We start from the raw sequence: 22,429 nt of genomic DNA on the forward strand, positions 1-22,429 counted from the left end.
AGATGTCATTATCCAGTTTTGCAAGGGCCAATGGGATGGTGCAAACAGTGTTTGAACTGTAAGCACATTCACTCTGCAGTTAATTGCAAATTAAATGTCGCTGGAATTTGCAACTGTATGCTTCATGTATTTTGTCCATGATGTCCTGGTATCCAGAGGACATGGAGCCTACATTTTCACTCAACAAAATGACACTGACTCTACCCACTGTGGATATTGGCTCAGCCACTTCCAGTTGAATTTAGTATCTAGAGAACAGCAAGCGATGGCAGGGAACACAGCTTGCTGTGGACGTCGTCAGGACTGGACTCTGTCTTATCATTAGATAAACCCCCAGAGCCTCCCCATTAATGTCACTCTACCCAACCAACTATTTTCACCTATCCCCATTATTGAATTTCACATTTAACTGTCCTCCCTACTCCCCGAATGCCAATATTACATGATGCCCACCCTCTTCCTCTCCACCCCCCTGTAGAGGCCACAGTGGTGGTAAATAGTCTACCATGGTCTATCCCCCTGTCATTGTCCTTTGCCCAAGACTTGACTTCTCATACTCCTTTTGCACAAGATTTACTGCCGCGCCTGTATGAACCCCTCACACTCTCATCAACAATCTGTACGTTGTCCCCAAGTCTGTATTAGCCCTAGGCTTCTGACTGACTTTGCCAAACAGCCCTGAGTCATGACTGATCACATCATTGCTGTCTATACAACTCCTTGACCAACGATACGCAAGTTCCCCTGACTGCTCTCAGACTATAGGCAGGCAGATCCCCTGACTGTACATGGCCCAAGCAAACTATTCACTGCAGTTGTGGACTGTGTGTGGACTGTGCCCATGACTGACAGTACCAGGATCCCTTACTGATAACACCACCCCTTCAACTGAGAACACTCAGACACAGCCATTTGTTTGAATGAACATGCAATACATGCTGCGCAGGTAGCTGGTGCATACAGTAGGTGTTAGATTGATGTCTCAACATACCATTCAGAATAGCAACTATCTGCACCCAAGCAGATCCCTGCTGACCAGCAGCCTCTCTCTGTTTGTCTGCATAAAATGGTCTGTTAATATAGCAGCACTGACAGCCTTTAACTCTGGCTGAAGTGATAACCCGCTAACAGGTATGGCCGCTCGTGGTAAAACAAGGTACGTATATGCCAGTCGGTACAAATTAGCAAAAGGTAAAAGAACAAGCGAGCAGGTGTGAGATGCAGCCTGGTCGAACCCATGAACTGGATGCCTGTCCCTGCATGCAAGGTGTCCTTACGGTGGCCTCATACGTTAATTGCTAGTGTGCCTTGCAATGCCAGTCTGTGCTTCCTGAGTATCCTGCAAGTGGATCAGAACTGGTTGTGAGAAGCTGACAAGAGTTGGATGCCAACGTACATGGATGACAGGTACATATGACTGGTGCCCATGAGTCATGATCTGAGATGTTGTTTCATCCTGAATAATATGGAGGCTCCTGGCAGCTGGCAATGAGTTGAAGTTGCCATGCATTCGCTCTGACTTCCATGTTGAGAATTTCAACATCTACTTTGATCGGCAGGTTTGGTAAGTTGGGAAGCTGAAAATGACTGAGGTAAGTTGAGGCATCAATAAGCCATTTGACAAGCTATAATCCCTTGTAACTGGCAACTTGTGGCTGCCTGGTGAGAAACTTATTATGCCATTCAGTAAATGCATAAAGACTAAGCAAGTTCCTCCTAATGTTGATGTAGGTCTCACTGTTTTTCTCACATAATTCTTTCATATATCATTCCATAGGCAATATCAATCAGTTTTTGATAAGATTCCAACCATCTCCAAATCATTCAACAGATTTTTAAAAAAATCTTGTACATTCAGGAGGCCAGTGCTTTCCAGAATTATTTGCAGATATGATTAATGAGGATAAATGATGAGGAGATGGAGCCCAGAGAGAGAGAAAAAGAATTGGGCAGAAGAAAATGGGCAAAGGACAGCCTGGGAAAATGGGTCCCATTACTGGCTGATAACAGGTTGTTTGTGGTGACAAAGTCTAGTGTGTGGGGATTGGGTAAGGACATGGGAGAAGCATCTCAGGCCCTAAGATTGTCGAACTCAGCATTGAATCCAGAAGGCTGCAGGGTTCCCAAGTGGAAAATGAGGTGTTGTTCTTCCAGCCTGCGCTGAGCTTCACTCAAGCACTGCAGCAGAGCTGACAGCGATGTTGGCCAGGGATCATGGTGGCATCATGGTAGGCAACTGGAAGCTCAGGGTTTTATTTCATTTAGATTAGATTAGATTTCCTACAGTGTGGAAACGGGCCCTTCAGCCCAACAAGTCCACACCAACCCACCCAGACCCATTTCCCTCTGACTGATGTACCTAACACTATGGGCAATTTAGCACAGCCGATTCACCTACCTGCACATCTTTGGATTGTGGGAGGAAACCGGAGCACTCGGAGAAAACCCACGCAGACAAGGGGAGAATGTGCAAACTCCACCAGACAGTCGCCAAGGCTGGAATCAAACCTGGGACCCTGGTGCTGTGAGGCAGCAGTGCTAACTACTGCCGTTCTGCAAAGCAATCGCCCATTCTGCACTTTGTCTCCCCAATGAAGAGGAGATCACATTGTCAGCAGCGAATACAATAATTGGATTGAGTGAAGAGTAGGTAAATTATTCCTTCTCTTGGAAGTGTCTGGAACTTTGGATAGTGAAGAGGGACGAAGTAAATGAGCAGGTGTTACACCTTCGGTTCTGAATAAAGGTCACTATACCTGAAATGTTAACTACTTTGCTGCCAGACCTGCTGAGTTTTCCCAGCGATTTTTTGATTTTATTTATGTTTCTGTGAGTCACTACAAAAGTGAATTGTGTATTTATCTAAGAAGTCACAAAAGGAACAACAGTCATCTTTAAAAGAAAATAAAAGAAGTGGAAGTATTTGCTTGCAGAAATAAGTTAAACAGGACATCAAAATTGACTCTGAGAATGGCTGCCTAATGTCAACAGCTGAATAATCGGTGACTGAGTTATAGAAAAAAATCAACCATCATTTATCATGATCTGCAGTTCCACTACCAGTTTGACTATCACACCAGTAAATTATTTACCTTCCATTAATAGGAGACAATAGACAATAGACAATAGGTGCAGGCCATTCAGCCCTTCGAGCCTGCACCGCCATTCAATATGATCATGGCTGATCATTCCTAATCAGTATCCTTTTCCTGCCTTAAGTCCATAGCCCTTGATTCCACTATCTTTGAGAGCTCTATCCAACTCTTTCTTAAATGAATCCAGAGACTGGGCCTCCACTGCCCTCTGAGGCAGAGCATTCCACACAGCCACCACTCTCTGGGTGAAGAAGTTTCTCCTCATCTCTGTCCTAAATGGTCTACCCCATATTTTTAAGTTGTGTCCTCTGGTTCGGCACTCACCCATCAGCGGAGACATGTTTCCTGCTGCCAGAGTGTCCAATCCTTTCATAATCTTATATGTCTCAATCAGATCTCCTCTCAGTCTTCTAAACTCAAGGGTATACAAGCCCAGTCGCTTCAGCCTTTGAGTGTAAGGTAATCCCGCCATTCCAGGAATTGACCTCGTGAACCTACGCTGCACTCCCTCAATAGCCAGAATGTCTTTCCTCAAATTTGGAGACCAGAATTGCACACAGTACTCCAGGTGTGGTCTCACCAGGGCCCTGTACAGCTGCAGAAGAACGTCTTTGCTTCTATACTCAATTACTCTTGTTATGAAGGCCAGCATGCTATTAGCCTTCGTCACTACCTGCTGTACCTGCATGATTACCTTCATTCACTGGTGTATTGCCCATTTGTCAATAAAATCAGAAATATAAACTCTTAACAATCAACAGTGTGTAGTCACAAAGGATAAACCTGCATATGATTCTGGCGCAAAATTGCATCTGCTTTGATTTTGTTTCCAACTTTAAGTACCACTGGTCATATTATTGGGCCAAGTTAGGGTAATGCAAATGGTCCCAAGTCAGTATTTTGAGTGTGACTCCAGAGAAACAAAAACACAAAAAAGAAGAATGGCAAACCAGAAGAGCTGATAGCGAGGCACCGGCATATTTTATGACTGTAAATTATTGCTTTTACAGCTATAAATCAATAAGCAGAGGGGTCTTGTTGCATAGAGGAAAGCGGAGAAGAAACAATTAGGCTGTTTCTTCAGTTGAGCAGGGAATAATGGCTGAATGTTAAAGTTGTGAATAATTTGCTGTTTTGCCAAAATATAGCCTTGGGCCCTATGTATTCAATAGTGTCACGGGCCATTTCAACACCGGACATACATCTCATTTCTGCCCATCTGTGATCAATCAGCAATATTTCCATGCAAGCAGTCAACAGCAGAATGTACTGTATTTCAATTCAGTACATTTAAAAACAGCCTTGTGATTACTGCAATGTGTTTAAAGTGGACTTAATACTTAAAAGTAGAAGTTATCTGGAGAAATAGTCACAAATATTGAAAATAAAGACATCAGATTCTTGGTACACTGGTCTGCAAATTCTAATTAAAATAAACTATAATCTTAAATGATTTGACTTACAGAAAGTACTAGAAATCCTACGTCAGTATGCATTACAACTTTAAAGGAAGTCTAAAAAATGAAACAAATAATTGTTTTGCTGGTTCAATGAGGATTTATACTGAGAGGAAGCAATATCTGGCCATGTAAAATGTAAAACCTATGTGACCACTAAGATGAGATGTCAAAATAAAAAAGTTTAATGTAGTAGTTAAGGAGGGGAAAAAGTCATATTTTTACAAACCAATGAAAGAATATCAATAAGAAAGTCATAGAAACCCATTTCACTCGGTTGTCAACAATGTTGGCTGGCTGTAATTTTCTTTCAATGTTCACAATATTGAGTTTGCCTATCGATTCTATTATTTTTGACCTTGCATTAGTGTGGGCTAATCTTGCATGCCATCAAGATTGCTATACTTCCCCATAAAACTTCCTTTCATGGCTAAAATTATTTTAAGACCCTAAGGGTAAGCTACAGTCAGGTCATAGCACCCCTGAGACTCTACAGATTGAATGAGTGTAGAACAATGTACTGGGTTTGTATGACTTAGATCTCGGCACTTCCATCTTTCAGACTATTCATTACTTCATTTTTCTCTTCCTCCATCCAAAAGCTTGATCAAAACAATCACCGTTTTGCAGATGTCCAGCTGTCAAGCATTATATGACTGATGAAGAACAGACATCTTGGCAGCCAGTGTATGTTTCCAAGGCTTGTGAAATTTTAGCACCAAAATTATGCTCCACTGAGAAAATAAAGGCTTCAATAATGCCAATCTGCTTCAGTTAGCTGTCAAAAATCTTTAACTCTTGAATGAAAATATCAGCAGCATGAGTCCAGGATATAATTTCATTGTTGTACTAAATGGTTGAATGGAGATCTAGAAAAGTAAAGGTCTTATTTTTAATAGAACTGCACTTTGGTATCATAAAAAGAAAGCTTTTCTTTTGTATTTTCAGAGGGGGTTGTGTAACCTTTATGTAAAGTAACAACAAGAAAAAAGCCTAGGGATTGCTACAAAGTAGCTCCATTTCTAGATATATGCAAGCTGGCTGGAAACATGAGGAAGTATTGTGAATCTCTTGACGTTTTGACAAGAGACCTTTTCAATATTACATGGTGAATAAAATGTTTCACTTGCCACTGCAGACAGTCACTGTTTGTGTAAGGGGTTATGCATTTTTCAGTCGCTCCTGACCCAAATGGAAGGTTCGTTTAAGCATAAACTGCATTGGTAATATTGTTCTGTTAGGATCAACATTGCGTCGGTCCATCATGAAGGTTTCAGCTTTTTTCTTAAGAGAGTTGAGGTCATCCTTGGCCTTACTAATTTTGTCTGGAGTCAGAATCCAATGAAATGCAGATTTCATCCCTACAATCCCAGTGGCCGCAAATTTCAACCTTGCTGCTGTATGCTGGGCTGTAGTCACCTTATACTGGATCTTATCAGAGAGGACATACTTCCCACTCCATGCCTGGAATGAAAGTAATTAGGGATTTGTCCAGCCTTGAACTAGGCCATCCTGCAATCATAACACGGTCAAGTAAGCCTTATCGAGGGAACTGTGGGATTTAAGCCCCTGTGTCAGAGGGGAAGAGGCTCGAGCCTTGAAGACTCTTGGGCAATCTGATTGTTTACCAGCTCTCTACCAGGCCCAGCAGCAATGAAACCCAGCAGTTGGCAAGCAGTCCGCGGGAAGAAAGCACTATGTATTTTGGAGCGATCTATATCAGAGGCATTGATCAGTGAGGGATTCGGCACCTTTGGGAGGAGGAGGTGTTGTGATCTTTGGTGGCTCAGCAGTGAGAACGGAAAGGGGAGGGGGACAATACTGTGCAGTGATGGGAGGGGGGAAATGATGTGCACACTTTCTTTAATGCCGTGCAAACCAAATTACCTGTCCACTCTCAGCCATCTGGCAATGTCCAGTACCTTATGGAAGTGGGAGTGAATTGCAAGCCCTAAGAGGGTACTGATTGGCTACATAAGGGCCTATGGTTGGAGTGGAGATACATGAGTGGCTTGTCTAGGTCAGGGGTGGACAGGAAGGCAGTCGCTGGCCATCTGACATATTTTACATTGTCCCTGCCAAAACACACCCAATGAGTGGCTGTCCAATGCAATATATTGTGATTTTTTTTGTTGATACCTCACACTTATCTGAGTGAAATAACACTTGGTCACTGAAGATACAGAAAAAAAATTACCTAGCATTATAGAATGAAATGATGCTTTGATTCCTCAACAGAGATATTTGCAGTAAAGCTAGATCAGAGCTTCCTCAACAGTTTAATCAAAGGAAGCAGGGAAAATGTGTGATAACCCAGACTCTGAGGAAGCTCAGAGGTTCAATTACCCTGCTTCAATATGTGCACACGATAGAGAGTGTGGTGGAAATGTAACTTCTGGTACAGAGAGCTGCAGTGACCTATAACTGTGGACTGTGAGATATTGCTAAAGTCACCTATTGCAGCCTGAAGTTATCCCCCCTGCAGCATAGATATGGTGAACCACAGAGATTTTGGTAGCGATTGGTACTGCTTTCCATACAGCGTTCTGAGGCTACAATTGTGGTTCGAACATATGGCATTACAGCCTCCTTGGTGAAGTGAATTGGCGTCTCATGTATTGCTCTTCAGTAAAGGTGAGTGTGAGAGATGTGTCACTGTTGACCCATTGTTGATACAGCTTGCCACACAATGCGGTGACTGGTGGATGAGAAGGAATTGCATCAGGATGCATCTCAGACGGATAATGGCTGTGGCAGAACTAAGTACACAGCTCTCAGATGCCTAATCCTGAAGGAAATCTTGAAAGCTAACTTTCTGTCACTCCATACGATGCTTAAGCACTAATCTTCCCCCAACATCAATCAGAACAAACATACTGTCATTCTTGAATGGGGGAGTTGCAGATGTTGTAAAGTATTCAAACAGTGGTTAATGGTTATGGTTAGTTTACTACAACAAAGGTGAAGAGAAAACAAAGAAACTGCATTGGCTTTTCCGCATGAACAGGGGCTGTTTGCCTTTGCAGCAACAAAATAAAATTCACAGAATAATGGATTAGCTGAAACATCAAACACAGATCTCTTAAAAGTGGGCATCAATTAAAACTTGTCTGGTTTGTTGTGCCCAATACTGCATCACCCCATCGTGGTGAAAATGAGAGAAAAAACAAAAAACAGAAATTGCTGGAAAAGCTCAGCAGGTCCGGCAGCATCTGTGGAGAGAAATCAGAAATAACATTTCGGGTCCAGTGACCCTTCCTCAGAACACATCTCTCCACAGATGCTGTCAGACTTGCTGAGCTTTTCCAGCAACTTCTGTTTTTTTGTTTCTGATTTCATAACATCCACAGTTCTTTCAGTTTTTATGGTGAAAGTGATGTTCGTCCCAGTCAATGTTCTCATCTTCTTCCTCAGGAAACAGCTGCACTTTCCAAATTCTTTAGCCTCCATTACATCACTTCTTTGTCCGCCAAGATTATGCAGCACACTCTGTCTGGAGTGTTCTGCATGGTGCATCTAATCAATCCAGCCATTGGAATTTCATCAGGAGGCACCTTATTGCTTGTTCCATGATGTCCCTGGTGGAAGAGTAGGCTACATTCGAATTGCATTTAGCCTCAGTAAGTGGATTCGGGAAAGGAATCATCCAACATGTTGGCGAGGGTAGTCCTTGTCTCCCAGCAGCCATTTCTTATTAGTATTCAGCTGTACAAATCAGGCAGTTTCCAAAATAGCTTCCACAAAGCTATAAAATGTGGTAGTGATGGTTACATCTGAGTTGGACATTAATTGAATGGAACCTTTATCTGCGTATGAATTTGGTTGCATTATAATATGGTGTTTCCGAGGTGCCATGTGTACAGTTTATAACACCTTGCGTCCACAGAAACTATTGATTTTGAAAAATCCCCCTGCCGGCTCTCACACTGACTTCACCATGGGGACAGAGATGAAGCATTGTGAACTTGCACAAACCACATATTCAATACCCTTGATACACTTATGGGTAGATTCCAGTGTTCGACAGTGAATCCTCAGAAGTACCCAGTCACATAGAAATAAAGGGATGGTGTTGAGTTGACATACGGGATTGCATGACCACTCACGCCCTCAGAATGCAGGTCTTGCTCCACCCGATGACACTGTTCTGTTGCAATGTTTTGGGACATCCTCATTCTGCACCCGCAATGCTCTTTGGTCAGCTGAAGGAAACAACAGTGAAGATGGTAAATTCTGAGGCTCCTAAAAGTCCTCTGCATTCTGTGAAGAACTTCCACTGCGGATTCTCTGATTGGAAGCTGTTCAACAGTTACTGAAAGCTGCTGTCATTCCTGGGCTTGCTAATACTTTGAATCTCCTCAATTTGACTGCATTGTCTTTGAGTGTGATAGCAGATGCTGTTGCTGGATTCATTCAGGATGAGCACAATGAACCCATGTGGGAAATATCAGAAGCAGAATAGCTTTTCAGTGACATGACGCCTGAACAGTCATAAGAAACAGAAATGATGTTTCATCATAGGCTGTGATACAGTAGGATCTAGAGATATCTCAGACTGAAGGCCATGAAATGCCTCAGCACAGACCTCTGACTCCACCTTCAGCAGTTTGTTAAGTTCTAAGAAGGACCAGGAAGCTGAAGCATTAAAATCAGGAACTTTATTGTGGAGACATTTACTCTACAGGCTGCAAGTTTAGATTAACTGTTTCCCACCCATTACTATCATCATTACATCATGTGATCAGATTTTTAAAGTGACAATGCACTGTAGTTGCACAAATTCAAAAACACACATATATCCAGAACAATCCATGTCATGTAAATACAATAGAACATTTTAACTGTGATAAAAATACTACCACTTCACCATACCCTACTCCCCCGTCAACCACAAATACTACATTGAACATAAAAGCCCATGTTCTCACATACTTTAAGCTCAATATGAGAGATGTGTTTGAGAATTAGTGGCCCCAAGTAACAATTTTTAATTTGCCTGTGATCACTTCTGCTTTAAAGAGATTACTAGGATTAATGTGACTTTGTTAATGATGTGGTCATGATTGCTTTTGTCCAAATTTGTGACACGGATTGTCGGTCAATGCAGGAGCTACATACGAAGAATATTAGGACTTAAGAACTAGGAACAGGAGTAAGCACTTCAGCCCCTCAATCCTGCTCCATTATTTCACACAATCATGGCTGGTCTCATCTTGGTCTCATGCCCACTTTCCTGCCCATTCTCCATAGCCTTTCAACCTAGTTTACTCATTCAAATCAGTCTACATCCTCCTTCAACTAACTTATTCCCCCAGCATCCACCACACACTGGGATAGTGAATTCCACAGATTCATGACTCTTTGAGAGAAATAATTTCTCCTCCTCTTTGTTTTAAATCTGCTACCCCTTATCCTAAAACTGTGACCTCTCATTTCAGACAGCCCCACGCAAGGAAACCTCCTTTCTCTGCCTACTTTGTAAACCCCTTCAGCAATTTATTGGTTCTCCTCTTATTCTTCTAAACTTCAGACAGTGTAGACATAAACTGTTCAATCTCTTCATAATAAGAATGAAGAATGATTCAATGACAGATGTGTATCATCATTGAATCTGTGGATGTGTCATTAATGTCATTGCCCCTTTAAGAAGCCTCATATTGCCTACGAGTGCACTCTACCCCCACGGACAAAACAAAGTAAACTTATTGTGCCCTCCATGAGTTTGCTTGCAGCCAGTTTGTAGTCTTATTGTGCAGTTGAGGTTTGGTGGAAGATGGCATATTGTGCAACTTACATGCCTGAGGCGGAGTTCCAGGCCCTGCCAAGATAGCCAAGGTTCTTCCTCCAATTTTCACATTCTCTTTTATATGGCTGACCCCGTCAACCCCATCAACTTTGAGGCTACCCACATTCCCATCCAACCCTTTATTTCATGATCAATATTCCCAATCTTTTCCCTCAAACACTGGCCTACTGCATCTCCATGCCCGTGTCTGTCTCTCCAAGCCAGGGTGGGCTGGAGATTTATAAATGTCCCAGAGTACCATTTACTTTGCCATGCTATAACAGATACCATTCTTATATTTGGGGCTGCTCTCCACCATTCACAGTCATTATCCTCACGACATCCTTATACTTTTATTCTAATTGTTGAAACATGGAAATGTAGAAAATAGAAAATAGAAAGGGGAGTAGACCATTCAGCCCTTCGAATCTGCTCTGCCATTCAACATAGTCATGGCTAATCATTCAATGCAGTGCCCTTTTATCACCTCCTCCATTTAACATTTGATTCCTTTGGACCTAAGTACTACATTTAACTTCTTCTTGAAAATATTCAACATTTTAGCTTCACCCAAGAGAGCGGGCAGACGATTCCAATTGATCATCACTCTATGGTGAAGAAATTTCTCCTTGTTTCAGTTCTAAAAAGCTTATCCCATATCTTAGATGGTGAACCCTGGTTTTAGGCTCCCCTGTCATCGGGAACATACTTCCTGTATTTCTTGGTAGAAGATTATAGGTTTCTATGAGATTTCCCTTCACTCTTAGAAACATTAGTGAATATAGTGCAAACCAAACCAGCCTCTCTTCATACAGCAGTCCTGTCATCCCAGGAATCAGTCCGGTAAACGTTCACTACATTCCCTCTATAACCAGAAAAGGAGACCAACACTGCACACAATACTACAGGTATGTTCAATTCCAGCACGACAACATCTCTGCTCCTGAACTTGAATCCTCTCGTTATGAAGTCCAACATACCATCCGCCTTCTTCAATGCCTGCTGTACTTGTATGCTCATTTTCAGTGGTTAGATTAGATTGGTGCTGGAAAAGCATAGCAGGTCAGGCAGCATCTGAGGAGCAGGATGCTCCTCGGATGCTGCCCGACCTGCTGTGCTTTTCTAGCACCACTCTAATCTAGACTCTGGTTTCCTCTGCAGTCCTCACTTTTGCCTGCTTACTTTCCCTGACCGGTGTTCCAAAGACACCCAGGTCTCATTGCAACTCACCCTTCCCAAATCAATCACCATTCAGATCATAAATTACCTTCCTGTTTGTCCTACCAAAGTGGATAATATTTATCCAACATATAGTTCAACTGCTATGCATTTTCCACCTGATTTTTTTCTTAATTCCGAATGATTCTAATTTTGCAAGGGGTTCTTGATGCCACACTCAGACAAATGAATCCTTTGCCAACCTCTGGAATTTAGTTTAACCAAGATTGTGATATGGTCACGAGCTGAATGGTTATGGTATAACCGAAACTGAGAGTCAATGAGCAGATGATTGCTAAGCACATTCTACTTGGTAGCACTGTTGATGGCCCCTTCTATCACTTTACTGATAATGGAGAGTAAGCTGGTGGGCAGCAATTGGCTGGGTTGGATTTGTCCTGCTTCTTGTGTACAAGACGTGGGCGGCACGGTGGCACAGTGGTTAGCACTACTGCCTCACAGCGCCGGAGACCTGGGTTCAATTCCCGCCTCAGGCGACTGACTGTGTGGAGTTTGCACGTTCTCCCCGTGTCTGCGTGCGTTTCCTCCGGGTGCAAAGATGTGCAGGTCAGGTGAATTGGCCATGCTAAATTGCCCGTAGTGTTAGGTAAGGGGTAAATGTAGGGGTATGGGTGGGTTGCGCTTCGGCGGGTCGGTGTGGACTTGTTGGGCCGAAGGGCCTGTTTCCACACTGTAATGTAATGTAATCTAATGTACTGTAATGTAAAGACATGCCCAGGCAATTTTCCATACTCTTGGGTAGATGTCAGTCCTGGAACAGCTTAACTAGGGTGCAGCAATATCTGAAGCACATGTCTTATCAATTATTATTATTAGCAAGGCCTTTGCAGTATCTAATGCCTTCAACCATGTCTTAATATTGCAATGACTGGCCTCTGCATTACTGGGGACCACTAGAGAGGCTGAATTGGATCATGCATTCAGAAACTCTGGCTGAAGGTTATTGCAAATGCTTTGGCCTTATCTTTTGCATTAATGCGATAGGCACTTCTCATTCAGTCAGCGCATTCTGCAGAAGTTCATGCCAGCTCTATCACTAGAGATCTCCCCGCTGCACTGCTCAGCCACTGCTCAGAGACTTCTTTCATTTATTGATGTCATTGATGCTTATTTGAAGATGCTGCCCAGAATGCCAGATTTTTTTTTGTCAGATTTAGCTACATCAATCGGACTTAATTTTCGAGCAAATTTTCCCTTCCACACACCAATCCTAATTCTCTCCATCCTGTACACATAGGATCACTGGACACACACTAGTTCCTGGCCTTCCTTTAGAATGTCTGTGAGCCTTCAGCAATGAAGCCTCCAGCTCCCCACACAGGAAAGATGAGGAAGTATGACAGAGATCACAATCTATACAAAATGCTGGTGTGGCCACACTTGGAATATTGTGTACAGTTCTGGTCTCCATATTTCGGGAAGGATGTGGAAGCATTGGAAAAGGTGCAGAGGAGATTTACCAGGATGCTGCCTGGACTGGAGGGAAGGTTTTATGAGGAAAGGCTGAGAGACTTGAACCTGTTCTCATTGGCAAGAAGAAGGCTAAGAGGGGATTTGATAGAGACATACAAGATGATCAGAGGATTAGAAAAGGTAGATAGTGAAAGTGTTTTTCCTCGGATGATTATTTCAGGTTGTATGAGGGGGCATAACTGCAAATTGAGGGGTGATAGATTTAAGACAGATGTCAGAGGCAGGCTCTTTACGCAGAGAGTGGTAAGGGCGTGGAATGTCCTACCTGCTAGTGTAGTCAACTCAGCCACATTAAGGAGATTTAAACAATCGTTAGATAAGCACATGGATGATTTTGGGATAGTGTAGGGGGACAAGCTGAGAATAGTTCACACGTCGGCGCAACATCGAGGGCCGAAGGGCCTGTTCTGTGCTGTATTGTTCTATGTTCTATGTTCTATGTTCTATGTTCTATCTGTGTCTGTGACCTGGAAGAAGAGTGGTGAGTTAGGTAACTGAAGATTATACTGTACATAGCATCCAATGGTCAATGTAGGGCCCACTTTGATATTCCACCCTGAAACATGGGCAAGACCAAAAAGATTTTCAAACATTCAGCTTTATCTCCACCTCCTTTAATACAAGCAAGTTAATTAAATTACATTAAGAGGAAGGCAGTGGTCGAGTGGTATTATTGCTGGTCTGTTAATCCAGAAACCCAGATAATGTTTTGGGGACCTGGGTTCAAATCCCACCATGGCAGATGGTGGAATTTGAATTCAATAAAAAAAATTTGGAATTAAGAACCTAATGATAACCATGAAGCCATTGTCAATTAGGAGAAAGTGAGGACTGCAGATCAGAGTCAAAAAGTGTGGTGCTGGAAAAGCACAGCTGGTCAGGCAGCATCTGAGGAATAGAAGAATCAATGTTTTCAGCATCAATCCTTCACCAGGAACGTGGGTGGACCCAAGGGGCCTGAGAGACAAATGGGAGGGTGTGGGGTTGGGGGGATATAGCAAGACGTATATGAATGTGAAGGAGAAGGTGATAAGTCAGTAAGGGTGAAATTGACATTGATCCCATGTGGTTGGTGGGTCCCAAGGGAGAAGATGAGGCATTCTTCCTCCAGGCATCGGGTGGCTAGAATTTGGAGGTGGATGAGGCCCAGGACTTGCATGGCTGAACTGGTCCTCAACAATTTCTCCTTCAAATCCTCCCACTTTCTTCAGACCAAATGGATAGCCATGGGCACCCGTATGGGCCCCAGCTATGCCTGCCTCTTCGTCGGGTACGTCGAACAGTCCATCTTCCGCAGCTACACCAGCACCATTTCTCACCTTTTCCTCCACTTAATCGAAGACTGTATTGGTGTCACCTCGTGCTCCCACGCAGAGGTTGAACAGTTCATCGACTTCACCAACATGTTCCACTCTGACCCCAAGTTCACCTGGACCATCTCAGACTCCTACCTCCCATTCCTGGACCTCTCCATCTCCATTTCCGGCAACCGACTCAACGCGGACATTTACTTCAAACCCACCGACTCCCACAACTGCCTGGGCTACACCTCCTCCCACTCTGCCTCCTGTAAAAATGCTATCCCTCACTCTTAATTCCTCCGGCTCAGCCAGATCTGCTCCCAGGTGAACCAATTCCCCATAGAACATTCCAGATGGCCTTCTTCTTCAAGGACCGCAATTCTCCTCCCACATGGTTAACAATGCCCTCCAGTGGATCACCTCCACTTCCCGTACATCTGCTCTTAAACTCACCCCTCCAATTACAACGCCCCAGTCCTCACCTTCCATCCCACCAAACTCTGGATACAATGCATCATCTTCCTCCATTTCCGTCACCTACGATCAGACCCCACCACAAGAGAGAAATTTTCCTCCCCACCTCTTTCAACATTCCATAGAGACCATTTCCTCCAAAACTCCCTTGTTAAGTTCATGCTCCCAACAACCCACCCTCTACTCCTAGACTTTCCCTTACCTGCACCCACACCTCCCCCCTCCCCTCTGAGCCAGGTCCCCAAAGGATCCTTCCACATCCAGCAGATTTTCCTGCATCTCCACTCATGTCATCTACTGTGTCTGTTGCTCTCGATGTGACCTCGTCTACAAAGGTGAGACAGGACGCCAACTTGTGGAATGTTTCAGAAAGCATCTCTGAAACACATGCACCAAACAACCCCATCGCCCCATGACCAAATGGTTCAATTCCCTCTTGGCCAAGGACATGCAAGCCATGGGCCTCCTCCACCACCAAATTCTAGCCACCCGATGCCTGGAGAAAGAACGCCTCATCTTCTGTCTTGGGAGCATCCAACCACGTGGGATCAATGTCAATTTCACCAGTTTCATCATCTCCCCTTCCCCAACCTTATCCTAGATCCAGCCTTCCAACTTGGCACTGCCTTCTTGAACTGTCCTATATGTCCATCTTCTTTCCAACCTATTCGCTCCACTCTCCACTCTGACCTATCACCATCAATCCCCCCCCCCTCCATCTACCTATCGCATTCCAAGCTAACTTCTCCTTAGCTCCCCCCTCTCCATTTATCTCTCAGCCCCTTTCCCCCCAACCGACGTTTCGGGCATGAGCCCTTCTTCAGGAATTCCTGAAGAAAGGCTCATGCCCAAAACGTTGATTCTCCTGCTCCTTGGATGCTGCCTGACCTGCTGCGCTTTTCCAGCAACATATTTTCAGCTCTGATCTCCAGCATCTGCAGTCCTCACTTTCTCCTATGACTCTATGACTCTAATTTAGGGTATCCGGTCAGCATGGATGAGTTGGACCGAATGATCTGTTTCAGTGTTGGACAAAGACCAAGAGGAACTCTCATGGTATCCTGCAAATTTTCCTCCATTCAGAATGTGATTGTATGGAATTATGTTGAAACATACATATATATAATATATGAAACATATATGAAATAGAATTTGGCAGACTGCAACTGGGGAAAAAACGGAAACCGTTCACCCCAATTTCCCACCTTCACTTGTACTAGTCCTGACATTGCTGAAGTCGAAAAATGTGGTGCTGGAAAAGCACAACTGGTCAGGCAGCATCCGGGGAGCAGCATTCCTGATGAAGAGCTTATTCTCGAAATGTCGACTCTCCTGCTATTTGTTTGCTGCCTGGTTGGCTGTGCTTTTCCAGTGCTACATTTTTTGACTCCATTGTCAATTATCCGAAAAATCCACTAAAGTCCTTTAGGGAAGGAAACTGCCATCTTTATCTGGTCTGATCTACATGTGACTCCAGACTCACAGCAATGTGGCTAACTCTTAACTGCCCTCTGTCTCACCAGCAATTTGCTTTTCCTGTGAATGAGTAAAGAATAAAGGAAATATAACTTTCCCTTTCCTACATTGCCGCACTCTTTACTCCCCCAATGTGCGTCTGCCACAAAGTATTTAAATAAGCTGAGACTGCCCACCCTGCAAACTTTGATGAGAGTAACACCAGAAATCAGTGCTAGGTATCACATTGTTTGCCTGCTGGGTCCATTAGTTAGTCCCCATTCTCACCATCTTGTTACCTGACTGTTTATCTTATTGGCCAGAGTAACATAAACTGGAATGTGGTATGAACTTCTGTACCTTTCATGTGGGGGTGGGTTGGGCAAGTACCTTCTTCAGGTTTTTGATTGCTTAACACTTTTAAACAGCCATGTTCTTGTCTTCTGAGAAGCCTTTTTGATGAAACATGAGAAATGCATCATTTATATCACTATTCTCTGGACTGAGTTTCAACACGTAGCTGAAAACGCAAGAGATGAGGTTGTTTGTTTACCTCACAATAATCATTTAAGACAACTAAAAATTGTTTACCCAATACCCGATTGTGCTTTTAAGTAAACTGATCACAAAGCTCTCCATATTGAATACATATTTGGCATTCAGGCAAAGTAAGCAAAATTGGAAAAATATAACTCAAATCAATCAGGATTTTGGGAGCAAATTGATAGACCAGAAATCATGTTCTACAAAAGACAAAACTCAAGCAAATTACTCAGAAAGTACTCTAGTCAAATAAAAGTCTGTCCAGACATTTATTTGACAGATTAATCAGCCATTCAGAAATGATGGTGGAGTGGATAGTCTTTGACATTCTCTCCCGATTCTATATAGAATAATATTAATACTGACTTCATTTTCTTTTTGTTTTCTATCTATGTGTAATTTAATAATTTCCTAGTATTTTTTGTCATTGCATCACGAAAAAAAATATCAATAGTTAGGTTAATTCATGCCATTAGTAATAATGACCAAAAGAAATATAAATTAAAATAAACTATTTTATATTGGGATTGTTTCTATAATAAAAACAACTCTTCTTCTTTCAAAAGTATGCATAATTAAGTTCAACTTGAAAAATTGCATCAAAGCAAATAAAATCTGACATGCGAAAAACATTTCCATCGACAAGAAATATATTTAATACTCCATCTTAAGTTCCTCAGAGTTTAATTCAAACAGAGTAGGAGATGGAAATTGTATTAATTACCAATACATTGTAACAACAGTTAGTTTTGGGATCCTGGCATCAAGTCACTGGGACTGTGGTAAGGGAGTCCATGTTACATGGGCAGAAAGGTTAGCAGGCCTTAGAATACTTCGGAAAGTCATTTGTAGCATATTCTCTAGCTGGGCATTGATGCTGACCCAGGGTCTTTGTCATCTATTTCCAACTCCTGCTGGTGAGAGATGTTGGGTAGCCCTTAAGTGGCCAATTGATGAACAGTTAATCACAACATAAGGCCCACTTTTCACCATTGCTAGGATATTTCATCTGGCAGGGCCCCCATACCAAGTTCCAGTCTACCTAGTGAAAGCTTGGCCTGTGACCAGGTTCGTTATGATCAGACAAAATGTCACCATCAGAGGCCCTGATAACAAGTATTTATCCCCACCTCATATTTACTGTCAAGCGTTACCATTGACCAGAATCAGAACTGAATAGTAACATAAATACTGTGGCTATAAGACCACATCAGGTGCGGAAGGTGCTAGCTATGAAGAGAGGTTGAGTAGGTTAGGTTTATTTTCACTAGAAAAAAGGAGATTGAGGGGGAAGCTGATTGAGGTTTACAAAATCATGAAGGGTATAGACAGGGTGGATAGAGACAAGCTTTTTCCCAGGGTGAAGGATTTAATAACGAGAGGTCATGCTTTCAAGGTGAAAGATGGAAAGCTTAAGGGGGATACACATGGCAAATACTTCACACAGAGAGTGGTGGACGTTTGGAACACGTTGCCAGCAGAGGTGGTAGAGGCAGGCATAGTAGATTCATTTAAGATACGTCTGGATAGATGCATGCTTAGGAATTGACCGACAGGTTTAGACAGTACATTTGGATCGGCTCACGCTTGGAGGGCTGAAGGGCCTGTTCCTGGGCTATAAATTTTCTTTGTTCTTTGTACTAGGATTCCTGCAGAGAGTGACTCACCTCCTGACTGTCAAACAACTTTTCCACATCTATAAAAGACAATTCAAGAGTGTGGTGGAATATTCCACATCTATCTGGATTACTGCAGCTCCAACAACACTCAAGACACATGACACTATCCTGTGCAAAGCGACTTGCATGGTTAGCACCATATCCACAAATATTCACTTCCTCCATCACCAATTCACAGTTCAAGATGATAGCTCAGCAACCCCTTTTGCAGTCAAGAGTGTGGCGCTGGAAAAGCACAGCAGGTAAGGCAGCATCCGAGGTGCAAGAAAATCAACATTTTGGGCAAAAGCCCTTCATCAGGTCCGTGCACCACACTCTCTCCACTTTAATCTCCAACATCTGCAGTACTTAGTTTTGCCTAACCCCTTTTGCAGGGCAATCAGTGATAGGCAATATATGCCAGGGCAGCCAGTAAAACTCTCAGTCCCTAATGAAATAAAACATATACCAAAGCTCTTCCCAACTGCTCTCGCTGTCCACTTCCATTTACCTAATTCCAAATCCCCCACCAGTCACACTCCAGGACCTACCAGCCTGGATCTGGTGAAATCCAGGAATTAACTGCACATACTCCATGACTCAGCTTTTTCAGGCCTACTGTAGTCCCAGCAACCTCAATGAAGTTGTGTTTCTGGGCAAAGACTGCTGGTGGTGATTTCGATGCATGGTTTCTACCTGAGGCAAGATTACCTCACTGACTGGGACTAAACACTTGCCTAATCTGAGAACTTCATTTTTTACATCAATGGCTGGCTTGTCTACCTAATTTTCTCACAGAAATGTGCAGTTGTGATAGGGCTTCTCACTACCCGATAAAAAAAGCTTAGTTGTATTCTCAGTTTTGAAATAATATCAAAAAGTTGGGCAGAAGTCAAGGTGCAATTATAGGAGGTTGTCCACACTGGATGTCAACTGATGCAACAATAAAATTGACATCTGCATCCAAACCTGTTTTCTCACTAATGCTGTTTTCACCAAACTAGACGCAACAAGCATTAAGCTGCAACCATCCTGACCAGTAGTGGATACTAAAATAATAACATAAATGAACAGTCAAATTCCAATAAGTAAAACTACACTAAAAATTTAGCAGTATTACTAAGTTCCAACACACTTTTCAGTACCCAGATCTCAAACCCCAGCAGATCAGAGTTATAATATTTCTCCTTTATATGAGTGAGTGAGTTTAAGAGACAGATATGTTTCTTGGATTATGTATTCTTAGATTTAGAAGTAAGAATTGTGGGAGGACTCCTAAAAGTTGACATGCACAACATAGTTAATATGAGCAGCATATGTCTGACATTCCTTGCTCTTTGCTTGGTTCTGACCGCTTCTGCATTGAGCAAATTCTACACAATGGAACCTTGCCAAGTTGACCTTTAAGAGATGGCTCCATTGACTTCCTATTTGTCTTTTGAAGACATTGCTTCCTTCTGAGCTCATTTTGGAACTTGATCCAACAATTTTAGGAAGTGGAAAACCTTCCAAAAGTGCTTTTACATTTGTCTACAAAAAGCTGAGTAGCCCTATGTGTTGCTGGTAACTAATCTAACTTAGTGTCAGTGAATGTTTTCAGAAACATCACTGTTTCCTTTTAACATGGCATATTCACCATGTTGAGGGATTTGGTGCAGGTTCAGTACTAAACAGACAGGAACCGTCTGAACTTGGCAACTTGACTGCTATGACTAGTTTGTACATAGTAAACACCATCCCTATATTAGCACACTCCTCAACACTCTTCAACATTAGCTTGAGGAAAGAAAGATCCCTTGGATGTCTAATAAAGTACATCCTTCATTAGGAAACAACATATTCCTCAGCCTAACTCAAAGGAACGGGATGTAGATTTATTTTTTGTTAAATCGAACAAGGTCATATCAGACTACAGTTTCTTAAAAGTTACATCAATATCAAATGTTCATTTCAAAAAGACCTTTACAATTAAACTATGTAAAAAATGAAGCACTTTACTGACATTCAGTAAGCCTAGATTCCAGATAAATGCCACAAAGTATTTAGATTGTTGCTAGATACCATCAAACTGTATAAATGTTTACAAATACTCTTCTTAAAAATGAACACACACACACACACACACACACGCACCCTCCAAGTCTAGGGAAAAAAATACAAAAACTTGGCAGAATGTTATCTTCGAAATACTTTGCCAAATTACAATTAAATACCGGAAAAAAAGCAAATATTCATAAATTATCCATGTGTTGGTCTGTAGCTGCAACCACTTTGCATATTAACAGTTGACATGTGGTCTCTTCCTGAATCAGTTACGGCTGGATAATTTGCTTGTCTAGAAATAATGCTGTAGATTTCCATTCTCCTTTTGAAACCCTTCACTTCTGGTGATGAGGGCTTCCAGTAGATTTTTAACTTACAAAGTTTGATGAGAGACATTTTCAAAACAGAGAAAGGAAAGGCTGTTGCTCTGGGCTCATTTTCCAAGACATCTTATGCACTTTGAATATCTTCTTTAAAACACAAATTGGGACATGTGACCTTTCCCTAAAAGTGCTTGGTATCTCTACCCAAGTAGCTTGTTCCTTGTGAATACAATACAGTTGCTGATGTAGTTAATGTCTTCTGCTTTGCAAAGTGTTATATACAGGTACACACGCACATACACATACACCTAATCAATTATATTATAAATTAACATTTTGAATAACATGTCTTCATAACAATACATGTTCAGCATGATATACAACGTATGAAGAAAGAATCTAGGAGCGGGAGTAGGTCTCACAGCCCTCAAGCACACTCCATCTTTCATTTCTTATCTGCCTACTTCACATTCCTGCCCACTCAAAATAGCCTTCCTTATCAAAAATGGAAATTAAGGTACTGCCTTTTAATACAGAGATGAGGAGGTTTTCTTTCTCACAGAGGGCTGGGAGTCTTTGGAGCATTCTTCCTGAAAAGATGGTGGATGCAAATATGTTTCAGGAAGAATGCTCCAAAGACTCCCAGCCCTCTGTGGGAAAGAAAACCTCCTCATCTCTGTATTAAAAGGCAGTACCTTATTTTCCATTGTTAAAAATAATTAACCAGCTTGTCTTTCTTTTTTCTTTCTCGATGGCACACAATGAAAGACGTTTACTGTCTAATCGATATTGGACAACATAGTTCTAATTTTATGTTGAAACAGACTGCTGACAAACAGATGAAGGTGAGACCAAGGAAATTTTTAATTTTCAGGTGATATTTTAAGTACATCCCATCTAGCTGACAAGAATGATGCAATTGCTAGCAAGCGGGAGTTAGAAATTAACTGCTGTAAAGGAGCCAAAACAAGCCTGAAAGGTAGGTAAAAGATGGGGAAGCCTCGTCTGATTGAGGATAGTAAAGGTATCAGGGAGAAAATGTTCATTGTTTCCTAACTGGGCCGATAGGGAGACTCCTGATCGTCCTGGACAACAAGGAAATATAAAATTATGCTGTTCACTACTGTTCACCCTGCTGACACACAACTGTGCAGTGATGCACAGGTCAAATCACATCATCAAGTTCGCTGATGACACGACGGTAGTGGGTCTCATCAGCACGAATGACGAGCCAACATACAGAGAGGAGGTGCAGCAGCTAACGGACTGGTGCAGAGCCAACAAGCTGTCTCTGAATGTAGACAAGACGAAAGAGATGGTTGTGACCTCAGGAGGGCATGGAGTAACCACTCTCCACTGGACATCGACGGCTGACCGGTGGAGATCATAAAGAGCACCAAATGTCTTGGCACACACCTGACAGAGAATCTTACTTGGACCCTCAACACCAGCTCCACAGCCAAGAAAGCCCAGTAGCATCTGTACTTCCTGCGCAAGCTGAGGAAAGCCCATCTCCCACCCCTCCGTCCTCCCCACATTCAAGGTTCATTGAGAGTACCCTGAGCTGCTGCATCACTGCCTGG

Source organism: Chiloscyllium plagiosum, chromosome 20, assembly GCF_004010195.1.
Source record: "Chiloscyllium plagiosum isolate BGI_BamShark_2017 chromosome 20, ASM401019v2, whole genome shotgun sequence".
In the NCBI taxonomy this organism is placed as follows: domain Eukaryota; kingdom Metazoa; phylum Chordata; class Chondrichthyes; order Orectolobiformes; family Hemiscylliidae; genus Chiloscyllium; species Chiloscyllium plagiosum.